General features: G+C 37.7%; 1 protein-coding gene across 1 annotated transcript in view; it reads right to left on the reverse strand.

The window, feature by feature from the left end:
• Positions 1-17,659, reverse strand: part of TMEM132C (transmembrane protein 132C) — a 765,633-nt gene that overhangs the window by 221,042 nt on the left and 526,932 nt on the right. The gene's annotated exons all lie outside the window — the stretch shown is intronic.

Consider the following 17,659-nt stretch of genomic DNA (forward strand, 5'->3'; position numbering starts at 1 on the left):
GCTGAGGTGAGACGCCCGGGCTGCGAGGGGAGAAGGGGCTTCACCGAGCGGGTGCGGCAGGAGAGAGGGGAGGCCTGCCCTGGGGTGCGAGCGGGCCGGGCTGGGGGCCGAGATCTGGGGAGCGAGGGCACAGCTGCCCCTGGGGAGGTTCAGAGAAATTCCTCCCCGACACGAGGGAGCATCGCTGGCCTCCCCGCCCCGTTTCTGCACTCCCAAGTCCTGCTGTAAAGCAGCGTGTATTAAAAATAGAAAACCAGAAGAGCCTTACCAAAACACCAGACTTTACTGTGTGCGTATGCTTCCCTCCAGAGAGGGAAATGCAGAAAGTAGCTTGGTCCACCTGTATGTCACCCAGCTCCAGCCCTGTCACTTTGCTGCCTCACCTTGTTTTGTTGTGGTGGTGGTTTTTTTTTTCCCTTTTTGCACACTTCTTCAGTTCGATCTTCTAAACATAATTCACAGGCCATACTTTGATTCCTATTAATTTAATCTTATGCTTTCACTTGAGTAACCTGAATAACTCCGGCTGGCATCTCTTCCTCCTTCTTGTGGCAAAAATTGTAAATATTTGTGGCCCGAAAGCAAACATGTTTTCTGTAACCTTTGCTGCAGCTTGTGGCACACAGCAAGCAAGGTGCAGTTCAGCGAGAAACATTAATGAAATATTTTAGTATAAGAAATACTGAGTGCAGAAAACACCTAAGCAAGGAAACAACCCCCCGCTGCCCTATGACAAAGCAACTCCTAAAAATGGTGAGTTCTTTTACAACTGTCTGCTTTTCTCCTGAAAAATGAGGCTCTGGCCCTTCAGGCAAATACAACCCTTCCTCTGGGGCTGGCTAATCAACCAAAATCTGTGAGTTTCTCCACATCTGTGGTCAGTTGATGAAACCGACATCAAAGTTTATAATTAGTTACTATCCTAAATAAAATGAGTAAAACTTATTTTGGCTGATTCTAAAAAGAATTTTTCATGCGAGACATTATTCTTTGTTTGGTAAGCCCAGTCAGGAAAGGCTACCTTAACACCGAGATTTCTGATGAGGAATTGCAGAGAACTTTGTTAGGAGTATGCTTTGTACTGTCATGCTCTGCGTGATTTTATTGTCAGTAGCAGCTAATTCGAATGTGGAAAAAGCAGAAAGAGGGTGTCATATGGGTGCAGTTTTAACCTAATTTTTCTCACAAGAATGTAAAGAAGGATTTCTCAGTGGAAAACTCATTAAAAAATGCAAACAGCTTTAGTCTCTTCTGCTTGATTGTAAATTGTTAGACACTACAAATACTTGCTAGATGAGTTTAAATATAAGAATCCAGCAGTCAACAGTAAAACACAGAAGCTAACAAACATTTATGTCCTGCCCTTGAATTTGTAGATAATGTGTGTATACAATTCATCTGATTTATAAGAGAAAGCAGATACAGTGAAGGCAAATGCTATTTCTTTCCAAGGCAACTTTTACAAAGGGACCAAAAACTAATCCTATCATCATTCATAAACTACAACCATTTGTCTTCTCTGAATTGTGAAAAAAAAAAAATCAATATGATGTAAATTAGATGGGACGTGAGATAATTTGGAAATACTGACAAGCAGGATATGTCCTATTTATCAAATCTGAACTGGAGTGTATATGTTATTTGCATAACATGCACTGAAGAAAGTTTTGGAAGTTGCACATAGAACCCATTGGCAGAGACTTTCATGGATAAGAAGTAGAAGTCAGACAACAAGGTCATAAATATGGTAAAGAAGTCTGGACAGACTATTTGCTACAGCTATTCTTATTCCTTTGAAATTTGTTTTCTTGTCATTGTAGGCACCGTATTTCCGTACCGGAATTTTCAATAGAATCTATGCCTAAAATGATTTGTTTAGGCTAGCATTTTCAAAGGCAACCAAAGGAGTTCAATACATAAACCACACTCAAATTCAAAAAACCTGGCTTAATTTATTTTTAATGCATTTATAATGAAAATATGGGCTGCTAACAACAGCACAATCAACACCAAGCACAAAAACAGAGAGCGGTTGAGTTTGAAGGCAAGGGAGAGTGTATATATTACTGCTCCAGAGCAGTTTTGGATGTTTACAGTTAGATTCTGACATTTTATTTGTGTTGATTATTATGCTACTCCTCAGATTATCCAGTTGAAGTTAAGAAGTTTATATATATGTAACATGAATGGATATGAATTTAGTCTAAAGAGTTCCATTCTGTTCTCACTAAAGTTGATGCAAATTTAATCCCAAAGTCCAGGTTTTACCTTGTCAGAAGGTTACTTGAGTGAGTAAGGAGAATTGGTTAGGTATTTCTGTTTCCAGTGATTTTTACCACTAGCCTAGCCCTAGACTTCAGCACATCCTAGTAACGATGGGTCAAGGTATTTGTCTTGAATATAGGGAATTAATATACTTAATTTTGAGTAGTATGTATCTTAATTTTGCATAGAGTATCAACAGACACTTTTAATGCAATTTACATGACTTTGTTTCTCCAAAGGAATTTCAGGTGTTAAAGTTTTGAAGTCTTTATGGGCTCTTGTGACTTGTAATAGGCAAAACTGAAATTTTCTTTCTGACATGGAGCATATTCCCTGCAGGAAGTGTGAGGAAATAAGGAACGTGCTCAGAAACAAATAAAGTGACAATGGGCTAGAGTTGACTTCTCAGGGTCAGTCAAGCTTCTAAAATTTTGAAAAGTACCATACAGTGTACGTTAGGCTGAAAATGCAGCTTACACTGAGGTCTCTCACGAGCCGCTCTGTATTTTTCCAACCATAATGTTGAAGTCACATGCCAATTCACTGCCCCATTGCTAAACGATGTCAGTGGAAAAAACCCTCCATCAAATCAAATCAAAGCTCATATTGCCATGTGCAGACAGCAACTGATAGGGGAACTCTCCAACCTGTATGCAGGCACTGCGGTACTTTGTGCCATCTGTATTTTGTCGATGCACCTATTGCATCTATGCAGAACTTCGGTAGGGCAAATGTATCTCACCAACATCTCTCAGGTGAAAGCATGATCATATACTTTGAGGTAACATATTGTGTAGGTGACTAAGTGTTGCAATAGGTACTTAGAGCTATCCAAATAGCTATTTTTTGTTAGAGAATGAAAAAGCTTTAACGTTGTCTTGTACTGAGCATGGGGATGTATAATATTTGTCACAAAATGGAAAATAGTTGAAGTACAAGGTTTTACCCATTTTTTCTTAATGTGAAAATGTGGTTTCTAAAGGCAAAAAACAACCAAATTTTGTGCCATGTAGACTTTCAGTAACAAAAGAAAATCAAAAACCTGTCAACCAACCCTCAGACTGGACTGGAAGCAAAAGTGTTGCAGAAGGAATAATCTGATAGAACTTTAGAAAACAAATGTTGGGATTGTGATGTTGCCAGCACTTTAGCACTCGGAACATAAGTGAGCACAATAGACACTGCAGCCTGTAATCTTGATTTTAACCATTCTGTAATGAAGACTATTCTTTCACCACTACTCTGTAATTTAGCCAAAAACATAGATTGTCCTTGATACATGTGAGTGTTTTTGGATGCGAACATTTAGCACTGACTATGACTACTACTCGAAGGCCCATTTAACTCGTTCTCTGTTTTAGCTTGCCATGTATTGTTATCCGTGGCACTATATCATACAAATGACTCTGTCTCTCAGTGTGACCTTAAACAAGTCACCTACTCTATCCCTCAGTGTCCTTATTTGTATAACGGGATAATGCCACTGAATAGTCTCACCAAGCGCATGGACATACGGAGGAAAAAAGCTTCATATATATTCTACCATTCTTTGAAATTAATAGGACTGGGTGAATAGCTAGCTTTGCCATTTAATGTACGTGTGTCTCCCCACTTATTTGGAATTTTTCAGTGTTAACACTTTTCTTAACTCATTTTCTTTAAATATGGAATTTTAAATCCTTAGAATGTGATTGGGGCCAGTTCACTGCAAATGCCCATGCTAGAATTGTTTTTGGTATTGTTCCATATATACAGGAATCCAACACAAAGAAAGGGATAGTCGTGCACCCCAAATTCTGCCAGAGATCTGAAGACACAGAAAAGAATAGAGTGAAAAAATGTTCAGCGCTCAGTTTTATCCCATCCTTGTACCGGGCACATTATCATCTCTCTTCTGTCTTCTATGCTTTGTTTTGCAGTTAGGAGTATTGCCATTTAAACTGATTTTATTATACTTCAGTGTCAGCATTTATCCTTGAAATAGAGTTATAACTTGTATCTCTTACAGTTACTCATTTGTGCAGCATGCAGACAGCATGGCATGGGTTTATATGCAGTACCTCTGAAATGTATTTTTCTACCATAGTGCCTGGCATTGTCATCTTTTAGGTTGACAAATGTTTTTAACAAGGACTTAGGACCACAAGATACTGTTATTTACAAAAGGAACCAGCTCACCTGCTCACTGTGTTCTTTCCTAGTTATTGTACTCATGACTGTACGTGACGCACACAGTAAGTATCTATTGCATGGATCAAAAATTTGGGGTGCCATGGGTGCATACCTTTCAGATTTAGATCTGAAGATACGACTTTTTTGACCCAAAGACCACACCTCAAAATACAACTAAGTATATTAAAAAACAGTAGATATTGAAATTGCTGATATCACACGGATTAAATATATGACCTCCCATCCTACCATTCAACACTGCTACCAAAATGAGACAAATTTTGGTAACAATGGAGACAAAATGCCATGTGGCTAACATGGTTTTAGGTGGCTAACATGGTTTTAGGTATATACTGTCTAATTCTATTCACAGATAGTTTAGTGAAATAAGGGAAGACCCTTTCCTCTGACTCCTCCCTTTGCCAAATTTGTCAATAAGAAGCTTCATGGAAAAAGGTCCAGGAAAGCAACTACAAGATAAAGGGCATCTCATTTAAAATGGGGCATTTGATAAAAAGTCTATAGGGATCTGTGAATCTTTTCAACACTTTAATTTCTGGTTGCAAAGGCTTCACCTGACCCATCAGCTTTAGAAAAGTCATGCTGTTAGCTAGATGCAAGTCTAATTTTCTGCACCTATATATTAAAAAAAAAAAAAAAAAAAAAAAGTATGCAAAAGCTTTTCTGAAATTTTCAGTAACTGCAATTTTTTGAAGAATCTGATCTTTTTTCCTCGATGTGCTAATATTCTCTATAATAATACTGACTGCACTGAGTCAGACGGGTGGTTCACCTAGCTGGTGTCTGACAGTGGCCAGAACCAGTCGCCTTGGGCAGGGTACAAGAGGGCAAGCGTGCAGTCGTAGTCCTTTGCCAGGCTCTGAAGATTTGAAGCTCAGAGAATTACTGAGCCAACAGTTGTGTTATTGTCTTGGATGGATTTCTCTCCCCTGCTTTCCTCCCATTGTTTTGGACACGCCAAATCTATATTTTTGAGTGTCCACCAGTCTGGTATCTATTCTAATGCCAAATAGCAGTGTTTTTATACATAAATAATGATGTCATGTTCCTTAACTTTTTAAATTCCAAAACAGTGATAACTATATTATAACGGTCAGATTTTCAAGATGTCCATTCTTGTAGTAACTGTTCAAATTACCAGTAACATTTGGAACTATTAGCTTCCAGAGACACAAAATGCAAATATAACTTCAGCCTTTGTGGAAAGCAAATGTGATCAGAATTTGAACAGCTCCAAGACTTTGTTTTCATATAGGAAACACTTACTGAAATCCTTGGCAGGTTTTGTTGTTGGTTTGTTTGTTTTTTTTGTTTTTTTCACCCGTAATGTTTCTTCTCTTTGTTTCTTTGTTTTATCCAAGTATTATGACCTGGGATTACTTACTTTGGACTAATTCTGATCTTTAGATTCTATTGCAATAGTTATAAACCAGTAATGCCTGTGTCTTCTGTAGCATTTTTCATGTGTATATATTGTGTCATTTACATATATGCACAACCTTTGGAACAATTAATCCACAAGTGTTTCTTATCCCTCTTATTCCTTCCCTTATATTTATATGCATAAAGGAAAATAAATCAAGGTATCTTGATAAGCTTTAACTACATGTACCATTAATCACTCTAGTATGTTTTCTACAACACGAATTAGTTGTCTTAATATGTAGCTACTAATTTAAGAAACAAAATTTCTGTCAGATACAATGCCTTTCAAAGGTGTTTATCACTGTACTACTGCAGATTTTGATTTGCCTGAAGGCTTCGAAATACTCAAGACACATCTGTTGCAGGTTGCATTCTGAAAAAGGATAGCTACTTCAAAGTTCTGTGCCCAGGATAAATTGTTAATCCAGGTGAAGCCCCTGACACAGCTTCAACCATTACTTTAAACACGTGGTAACAGTTTTCAGGCTCTGAAGTTGTGCTCACCGTGCCAGACCTGTTGTGACTGTGTGTGGGAGCGCACATATGAATACCACATTCCCGGAGGGTCCGCACTGAGGTGATAGCAGCTGACCAGGAGTCGAGAGAAGTATCTTTTAAGGTGGATTTTTTTTTTTTTCTCTAGGTTCTTCTGAGTGAGTTTTGTGGTGAGGTTTTGAATCCCGGGGAGTTTTCCCGTTTAGCGCTCGCTGTGCCGGAGGCGAGCGGTCGCTTTTGCAGTGGCGAGCAGTGCCACCTCGTGCATCAGCCGGGGCTTCCCGCACCGCACCGGAGGCAACTGCCGGAGCAGAAGGTAGGCTTGCGGTTTTTTACGATGCATCTGGTGCTCAAGAGCAGTATGAAAGCGCCAAGTCTCATTAACGTGGCATACAGATAAACAATTTTCGAATCATTCTCTGATCATGATGGATTATTTGGTCATAACAAGCATATTATCCTTGCTTAATGAATGGAACATGCCATTTCTTCCTAGCCATTGTCAGTCTTTGATGCAGTACAATTAACAGAGGTTCTCGTTTAATTACCTAGCATAATAGGACCTGAAATGCTGAAATTCAATCTTTCATATAACTACTGCTTTTCAACAGTCCCCTAGGCTAATGAGGATAATGTTCCATCCTAATGCATATTATTTATAAAGAAAACATTGCAAAACAAATACAGTCTTAGGAGAGTATAATACTTCAAATAGCTTTAGGAGCTGTTTGATTACTGTGGCTGATAACTGTTGTAAATTGAAGATGCAATTAAATAGTCCTACTTAAAAATTAATAATAATCTAGCAAGGAGGGGGAACATTTAGATGTTACTTCTGCATGTTGGTTTGTTGTTTTTTTTTTCCCAATCAAATTATGGGAAATGACAACAAATAGATTTGTAACAACATTTTAGATACAGCTGTCTTAATAGTATAAATGCTGACTGTTGCATATGTTAGGATAAAGGCTTTTTTAAAATAAAAAAGACCCAGAACTTGGGAAGTACTAAAAAAACCCAACAAAACCCAACCCCAAAACAATTCAGGCATCAAGTGGATTAAGGTCGCCATCTAAGCAGCTTTTGAGGAACATACACACGTGCTGCAGAAACTGTTGCAGTCTCTTGGCGCTTCTGAAGATCCCACAGACTTTCTTCTATGTTTTGATTTGCCCATTTGCTTTTGAAAACTTTCTCTAAGTGCCTAGATCATATCATAAAATGAAATATTTGTAGAACTAGGCCATGCCTTATGACTGTCTCTGGACAATGAAAATCTTTCAAAATTCACTTCACTATACAGTGTCCACTGTTCAGACTTTTTATTGTACATTAATTATTTAGTAGGCGTGAAACAGGCTTCAGAGTTCTATCAGACCATTCCATTTCTCTGCAGAAACACTGTGATAACCATAGATATGACTCATGTCTCAGGAGCTTGTGTTAGATGGCCTCCAGAGGTCTCTTTCAATCTAAATTACTCTATGATTCTATCCCATTATTTATGTGAACCTGAAGATCATCAGTTACTTTATGAGAAGAAGAGTGATAACTGTCCTTGCAGAGCTCTCAGTAAATATGTATCCAAACTCTTTTACGTGAACATCAGAGCAGAAACAGAGGGAATGTGGTTGTATTTTGATTTGTGAGTGTCACCAATCCCATGGAAATCACTGGCATTGAGGGCAGGAGGTTAAAGTGAAGGAAGAACTTTAGAAGCTTTAGAGAAGCAGGTCGTTGGATCAATGGTCTACAATCAGCCTTGAACACTTCTTGCAGAAACCACCATCACTGTCACTGTAATGAGACTTTTAATTAAGAATGAAGGGCAATATGACTCTACAGATGAGCCACAGACCATTTCTATGTTCCCATTAAATATCTGTGGTCTGAAGACCACGGTTTGGCAGCCTCTGACATCCCCAGAGTTAGGAAGTACACTTTGTAACATCCCCTGAGATCAATAGGAACTCATGAGGGAGTGTGTAAGTCTGTCTGCACTTCCCTCCTTCGTAGCAGATACATCAGACTTTGTGGTTACATAAAGCAGCTTGATTTCTTGAAGTGATGTGTTTTATTTAGATTCAGATCAAAGCAGAAAGCTCACCACATAACTCTTCTGTCAGTGCTCACTACCCCAAGGAAAACTTAAAGATACCCAAAGAGAAATAGATGGTACTTCTAGCTCTATGACTAATCTTTGATGTTCTAGGTTGACTCCATGCAGCAAATGGTGAGACTTCTAATTAATAATTTAATAGGGCACATGTGTGAAGCAGGCATCCTTGTTTAACCCTTGCATGTCAAAGATAAATCACGCTATCAGAAGAGGAGATCTTCTTTGTAGTACCAAGACAGAAATTTGTCATTTTAGGCTGAGAATTGTCTTTCCATTGAACTATGGTTCACACATTTCATGCCAGAAATAGATTGTACGTGAAATCAGTTTTGTCTGCTAACCCAAAAGGCAGCATTGTAAAGACTCACAGATGAGGGTTTTTTAAGCTTCCTTGATTTTTCTGCCTGCTCAAAAATCTAGAATAAAGGCTGACATAATTATTTGTATAATATCAGGAGTGTTGCTCCCCCTATACTCCCTCTCCACCCATTCACAAAGTAGATATTGTTCAAACATATATTAGCCTAAATTAAAACTGCTCAGTAAGACAACCTTACATTTTACCTATATTGCCCTCAGAAGTAGCTACAGGGTAAGAACAATTAACAGTTAAATTATGGTTTGCAGTCAAGATGGTTAAGTGGCATAAATAATGAACAATAATGTAAATCAAGAATTTAATTAATTTTTTAATTAATGCAAGGCCAAAGAGATGTTCAATACAATTGCAAGACAGTAATTTTTAACTTGCCCTTATGAAGAGGGGCAGTGTCTGTGGAACTCCTTACCACAGACACTATTAGGGGAACGGATTAGTAGCATTAAAAAATTATGGGAGATTTACATCGACAACATCTGAGTTTGCAACAGTAGCATTTTCAGAAATTTTATAAGCCGTTGTTCATCAGACTATTAGCTACCTTTTCACCAAATAAATTAAGGGACTCTATTTTGGGGCAAATTATCCTGTGACAATATACAACTATTTCTTATGCCTTATTTTGAAGCAGATGAAACATAGTATGTCAGAACTTCTTTGTCAATGACTTTCTAGGTTCATAATAACTAAAAAAAGCATTTAATTAAAAATAACAAAAAATAGAATTTCCTGGCTTTTAATAGCTAATTTCATTTGTAAATATAACACTTAATTGAATCGGTAGTCAACTGCATTAATCTGAATCTCTTGCTGCAGCTGCTTCTAAGAGGGTTAAACATGCAAGAGCTTTTGCTACTCTTTCCTAATTTTATTATGAGGTTTCATTTAAAACTACATATGACCGCATACTTGACTACTTTGGTCTTATTGTCATTACAATAGAAATATTTTTATAATTAAAAATTTGTTGGTTTTTTATTAGTTATTTTATAGTATCTATAATAACATGTATTATCTGTTATATATTATTTTAGTAGTCTTTTATTATTAAATCATTATATTGCATCGGCACTTACAGGTTGACATATGATGTTTGTCCTAGGCGGGGTGCAAAACTGTATTTGATAAGTCTTGGACAAAAAAAACTTGCAATCAGAGTATAGGAATTGTACTTCTCTGTAATTTTCTGCTAAGAAGGCATGTGTTGTACTTTCAAAGCACTCAATCAGTGTTCTGATTTCAAATATCAGCTGCGTTTTCTTGTCCAAAACACAGTAACTTTCATCTAGAGGAAGCAAAATCAACTGCATACTCATAACCTGTCTATAAATAACATGCCCATATCTTTTGTGCAGGAGTTTTCTCTCTCTGTTCTGTGGGATGTTTTTGCTTGGTAGAACAGACAGTAGAGATTTTTAATGCTCCTTTCTTTCTCGTTAGAAGGTAGCAGTCTCAATCTTGGTCTCCAAAACATCTATAAAATCCACCCCCTGGCTTACAAGGACAGTAGCAGATCTGAAATGTTCATGGTGTTCTAGTGTATCGGTATCAGTTATTTCAACACATCAGTTCCATTTGGGTACCAAATTAAAAGAACCTGGACTTTAGTTACTCTGTGAAACGCTTCTCTACATTATAGAAAGTAATAGCTTTTCCTTGTCCTTTCAGATAGTGCAGGGGTTCTGTTGTGAAGCCTGCAGGTACTACAGTATTTAGGGCTAGTTATAAATCTCAGATGAAGAAACAGTGAGAAGAGAGCTTGATTACATTCAATCTTCTTCCATTTTCATTTCTCACCCTTAGCAATTGTCAACACTAGAGAGAATAATTTCAAAATTCTGCACATGTGTTGTTTCAAAACAACAATTTGGTCATGTTATGAGGTAAGAGTTTTATTTAATCTAGAATGAATCTGAAGTGCTAGGAATATCAGAACTGTATTCCAGTGAACAAATTAAATGTATCTGATATGAACAGAAGAGAAAAAGAAATCCACTGCTTAACCTATCAGTATCAGTCTGAGCATTCAGATAGCTGCTTAATATAAATAACACCAATCCCATAAAATGGCCATATGAGAGAAAGGAAATTTTATTTGGTTTAATTTATGATAGTGAGAAGTGCCTATACCTTTTAAGACATTTCAACTGAGGTTAATATTACCTACAGTGCCTTATTAAGAAGCTTAATGGCAATTCAAAGTTGAGAAGCTATTCAGACCCAATGGTAGTTAAGTACTTTCTTCTAGGTCAGACTTCTAATTGGCTTTAACTTGGAAAAAAAAGGGTGGAGTATAAAGGGGGAGGAAGAATTTTGGAGCATTGACTCAGTGACCAGACAGAGCAATATGTTAAAGTAGAAAAGAAAAAACATGGGTTTACGCTGGAGATTATGGTAGGTGGTGAGATACCTGTGGGGAAACAAGTTTCTCTGCTGTATGAATAAAGGGGAAGAATACTTAAGTCTGCAGCAACTGGTGTTCCTTTGTAGCAGAAAGATTATGACAATCTCTTGAATTTCAGACCTATAGAATTACTGTATTACCTACAGCAAAGGATGCTTAGTCAAAGCATGCTTTCAGTTTGCCTACACTAGGAGTTGTTCATGTGTACTGTGCTAGGCCTTTCCTCTGGGAGATCCCGACATGCGCTCAAGCTGCTGAACGTGGCTGGCTCTCAGCAAAGCAGCTGCCTAGAGCCACAAAGCCGGCGACTGCCTTTAGCAACAGATGGCTGGTTGCTGGAGGTGCAGCAGAAGACCCCAGCCTGGCCTCCTGCTTTAGTTATGCTGCATAGATGTTGCTACAGCAGGAGGAAAGCTCGGGCTGGGTGAGTGGTGGGAACTTGTCCCAGGGAAGAGGGCAGAAGGGTTGGCTCCTCCTTGCAGCTGCAGCAGTTACTGTCTCACATCTTGCAGAACAGCAAGTCTTAGACCCCACGGCTTTGTTTCCCACTGTATTTCTGTACCAGCTTCACTGCTTTTCTTCACCTCCTCACTGCATGTCCCTCCTCGTTCCCTTCCACTCAGGTTGGTGTTCAGGGGTGCCCCGCTAAAATGATTCAGCTCACATGAGCAGCAGCAGGAAAAAAAAAAAAAAAAAAAAACTGGTAAAGAAAACACAAATATTTTTCTGCTTGGCTGACAAATCAGTTCAGTAAAGATTCAAAAAAAGCACTATAGCCAGTGCAAGAGAGACACCGCTGTGAGCGGGCAGATCAGAAGCCAGAAGCAGAAAAGAAGGGAAGAAGGAACAGTTCTGACCCTTTCAGGTACAACAAGTTCTTAGGCTGCCCCAGCAGCACTGTGGAACTGTACCCCAGGGCACATGGAAAGGTCAAAAAAGTTCTTTCTGCAACTATTACAGTGAACTAATAGGAGTGTTGGCAGCAGTGTATCAGCAGTTCACGAGTACAGGAGAGCAAATTAGTTAGGATATTAATTGTCTTTTTTTTCATAGTTCCTGTTCTTTTTCTAATTTCAGAGTTAAGTGAGAGAAATGCTTTCTTCTGTCCTAATTGGATTCAGAACAGTAGCTGAAACAAGAGAAGTTTCCTCTTAGGAGGGATCTTTTTACTGTGCATTCCAGGTGCCTGTTCATTTCTCTTTTGATCATGTGAATGTTTTACTTCAACTTTCATAAACAAACATTTGCCTTAGATAATATAAAGAAGCCTTCCAGTATTATGAAAGCACATTCCAGCACTACAGAGCACTGTGAATGGTCACATTTACAAGGTCAAGCATTCTTGCCAAAAGACCAAAGAGACATATATTATTTAAACAGAGAAACAAAGGGTGAAAGGGCTCAGGCCGTTGAAAAGGCTATTGTCTCTCTTTCAAGGGACTGTGGAGTTTAGTTTATGAAACAGAAATCAGATCAGACCCAGATTGAGCCAGATGGCATTGCCACCTGACAAGGTTAGGGGATCTGTCTGACCTTGTTAGGAACCCAGAGTGGTAAATAATGCCCACTTGCTCCTACAAGGTTTTTAAACAGTAGTGAAAACCCAACACGTCAATTATGCAGCTTACACCGCGAGAACTAATGGGAGGATAATTTTACTGACCTGCTATGTTTATTCCATTATTACCATGAGTTGCACGGCAGAGGGCCCTGTAGCACAGCTTCAGATAAATAATGTTATTTTATAAAGCTTCATTCGTTTTCTGATGCTGAGATAGTTGTTTTAAGCAACTGGAGGCTTGCTTGTATTTGTCCATATGCAATTGTTTTCTGTCATGTCGGAAACATCAGCCATTAGTAAAATGATGAGCAAATGCAGTTTTATTATATTAAAATGCATTACTCTGTTGAACAAATAATATTTTCTGGCTGAGGGAATTCAAACTAGGAACAGCTTCTCTAATAATTCATGTAATCTTTTACACCCATGCAGAATATACATTAGTGTGTTACAAAATTGGAATGGTGATATTATTCCACCTTACCCCACAGTATGAAAACATACAAAAAAGATTTTTTTTGAGTAATGCAGTGAAAAATCAAAAGTGGGCTGGAACAGCTAGCAAAATGTTTTTGCAAAAAGCTGTGCAAACATATGAACTAATTTATCAAATATTGTATCTGAAACAACTTCTGATTTGTGTACCAAGACTGGAATTTTACACAGTTTATGACTACTAGAGAAGTTACAATATATACTTTCATGTATTAACTGGAAAAATGCAAAGAGATTAAAATGGTCCAAATCTGAGGTTTCAAGAGTTGTTTTGGAACACTGAATCCCAAAGTTTCCATGCTATGATCCTCACGCTACAACCAAATAATGTTCGAGGACCACTTTTGTTCAGCCACACAGAGCTGTTGCGATCATGCTGTAATCTCTGGGTGAACGACTGTGGATTTAGCAAACTGGATGGTAAAGAACTCCAGAAAGGAGTCATAAGTAAATGTGCCAAATGTCTGAACTGTAACCTGGCATACAAGAGCATCCTCTAGGTTGGTGAGTTCCTGTTCGGACTGTCACCCGCAAGCAGTGTCGAATGCAGACATTACTTCAAGATTTGGCCAAGAAAATTAACTTGGGACTGTTGTGTACCATTTTTATAGAGAAGGGAAAGGAAAAAGGAGATGTGGGAAAAGGAGCTAGGTGAAAAGAGTTAATGCTCCTCCTACCTACCCTGGATAACAGTTTAGACTTACTCTTATCTGGACTTTAAGGGTTCTGGGTGTATTTTTAACCTGAGCACCTGCGAAATGAACTCATACTGTCCCAGTTAACCCTTGGTACATTCAACTGAATTCAAAGGTAGCCTGTAGAGTTCTGATAGCCAGTTGCTCCTCAATGAATGGGCATTATTTAATCTGTGAGTCTCTCTTCCTTAGAATTTCCTTTTTTTGTTGTTGTACAATCAGAAATTTTTCTTTCGGATTTCTTTTCCAGATCTTTCTTTCCAGCTATAGATAACACAAATTAGAAATCTGAAATGTGGTAGCTAGCATCTAAGTTTGCAGTTTATCTCCTAACTATGATGAATTATTTTGATGCACTCAACACCTCACTGTCTGATTCACTGCATGTAATTGCATCCACAGGCTTAGCTCTAATGCCTTTAGTGTCACCATACTGTCATCTCTATGAATTTGTATTAAAAAAACACAGAAAAATTCCATATGCATTTGGCAACAGAGGAAAAAAAAAAGTATGACATTAGTAAATACTGACACGATCTTGCATCCTGATAAAGTTTGTAAAAGTGCATTAAGAAAAAACCCATAACAGTCAACAGAACCAAATACATTACATTGTATTGAAAGAGCTCTTGCACAAGGAATATGTCAAAAAATCTGTAAATACTGCTGCTGATATTCTCCTACTATGTGACACAGTAAAAAAATCAAGCTTCCACTGTAATACTGAGTATCTTTTTGATACAGTAAGTGTTAGACTTCATTAAAAATGAAGTGAATCGTTACAGTCTTTGGATAGTGGGAAGAAGAACAAAAAGCATCGTTGCATTAACAGATTATTTAAAATCTTTGTACTGATACATTTCCACTATTAAAGATGCTGGTTAGGGATCTGAGAAAATGAGATTACGAATCGGTTAGCGTCTGTACTGTGTGAGTAGGTATGATAGAAATGTTATTCAATTTTAGTAACATCTCCTATTTTCTTGTACTATGATTAATGGTCCTGATCAAGACTGAGGTCCCACTTTAGCTGGCAGCTGGCAAGCTGAGTTTGCAGCCTAATGTAAAAATGTAAAAAGTAGAGGAAGTGAAACAGGGAAGTAACTCTACAAGATCACATAGTATGTCAGATAAAACTGGTGAGAAATCTGATCCTATTTCTAAGTGCAAGGACGGAGCCAAAAGCCTGTCTTGCCTCTTTGGAGTTAAGATGAATGGAGGCCTGAAAATATGTAGTGTTGTTCTTAGGGAATGTGAGATTATGATTATTTACTAGTTTTGGACTAGAAATGGCTTCTTGTATGCTGTTCTCTTCACTACTGAATAACAGATTGTTTGCTCAGACCTTTTAGAATAGTCTTCAAATAATGAATTGTGGAATTTTGTTTGATAAGGACTGAAAAACCCTAAAAGGTTAGGACAGAGTTTGCTTAATGGATGGGAGACTTTTCATTGACTTTCAAAACCAGTAGATCAGGTCTGTAACTGAGGCATCAAAATGTGTCCTGTCAATAGAGTGAATGCATATCTAAGTTGATGTGCATCTGGATTCTAATATTTTTTCATTATGCAAATTTCAATAGCAAGATGTATAAATTTGCAGATGGAAATAAATAGATTCTAGGCTATTATTTGTTAAACCTTTGCTCATAACACTGCAGCTTAGCTGCTTTTATACAGAAATACAGCTGCAGAGAGGCCAGAAGAATTCAGCAATCAGATAACATAAGAACAGTGATTTCCAAAACGTCACTGTAGATGCCCATTTTACTAATTTTCTTCCCTTGTATCTTCCACTAGCAAGAGCAGCAGCAGGATTGGATTGGATTCTTCTCCCCATCTCCAGAGAAAGTGGGACTGGTAAAACCAGTGTGATCATCCTTTCCCATTTTTTAAAAGCTAAAGTTGTCATTGATTTGTGGAGAACACACACACAGAAACACCCCTTTGCTTGCCCAGGGCCATTGCTATTCCCTTGCTTTCCAAGTTTCAGTACTGGGTATGGGAAGCTGGCAGGTTGAGTTTTCCACTTCATATTGGCATAGCAGCATGTTTGGCAGAAGTATTCCTCTGTGCTTTTATCAACATGTCAGCTCTTCTAGAATCGGAAGGATTTCTTCCAGATGAAACAAGCAAATACACTCTTCCTTCTGTTCTTGTTTTTTAAGCCTGGTAACTTTATTGTCAGTTCCTAAATGTGATTTTTTTCTGATGTGGACACTCTTTATAGGTCAGCAGTATTTGCCCAAAGTACATCACAGCCAACCCCTTTTTTTTTTTTTTTTTTTGCATTCTACTACATGGACTAGTTTCCTGGAAAACTGATAGTCCCAGATAATTTCATATGGACAGAAAATGTTGCTGATCTCTGTATGATCTTTATGTTATCTCTGGAAACCTTTCTGCAAATGGTTTTGTGCTAAGAAATACTTCACAGATATTGCAGTATTGGTATTACCTGAAGCTTCTAGTCACTCTAGAAAAGACATCTAATTTTGTAATACAGAAATTACTTTTGAAAAAAGTCGGTAATTGCCAGAGACATGGATAATGTCTGGAGATACCACTGTCATTGGTTATTCTGAGCACAGTGTTATTTAGTTCATAGCATACTGAGAGCTCACAAGCTAACAGCTCAGACAAATCACTGAATGTACGAGCTTAAAGATCTCCCTTGCCTTCTGATCCTATCCTACAGCTGTCCACAGATGGTGAGCCATGTAAATTATTGTGTGCAGAGTACAATGAGATTGGTGGTATGTGAACAAGAAAAGAAACACTTAAAAAATGTGCGCTGGCTTGAAAAATATATCTCAGGCATCAGGAAAGAGGCTTGTGATCCTTTGTACTTCAAAGACATGATGATAAATCTCACTTTTTAAGGATTACATGTAAGTATCTTATGGATACCAGGGACAATAGGTCAGGGAATTACAAAAAAAAAAAAAAAAAAGGGTTATGAGTCATTAAACAAAATTCTAGTTATGTTTTATGTACTGTTGAATAAAGAGCTCATTGTTATTTATTAAAGTACCATCATTACCTGATAAACCATGTTAGAAGACGATGGATTTATTATTGTTACCATACAACTAAAAGGTTAACACTCTTCTGATTGCAAAATAATACACTTTCTGCTAATGGGAGCATTTAGCATTTAACAGAGCTGTGAAAAAATGTCCTTGATATTTATTAATAGACCTATACCATCTTCTAAAATCTTCAGACACTGATATGAGATTTAAGGCTTTTCTCAATTAGTTTGTCTTGAGTATTCTACTTGCAAATATTAATTTCTTAAAAGATCAAACAGAAAGTATGGGTTCAAATTGTTTCAAAATTTCTTTTAATGGAATTATAAAAAACAGGGCAAGTTTAAAATCTCTCTTCCTGCAGTTTTTTCTATTACTACTTTTTAAACAAATGGTATGTCAGGTGTCATGGCAATGATGCAACTAGTGTTATTCTTTAGAGAATCACTGAGTGTCAGGGGGTTTTTATTTACTATGACTTAATGTCATCCTAATAAAAAAAAAAAAAAAAAAGAAAAGCAGCTGATGAAGAGGTGAATAAGCCAATTTCAAAATGTTCACCTGTGTCAGTTAGTGGGGACTCTCAGTTAAATCCA

Source organism: Athene cunicularia (genome assembly GCF_003259725.1).
Source record: "Athene cunicularia isolate RWA chromosome 15 unlocalized genomic scaffold, athCun1 chr15_part1, whole genome shotgun sequence".
Taxonomy (NCBI): domain Eukaryota; kingdom Metazoa; phylum Chordata; class Aves; order Strigiformes; family Strigidae; genus Athene; species Athene cunicularia.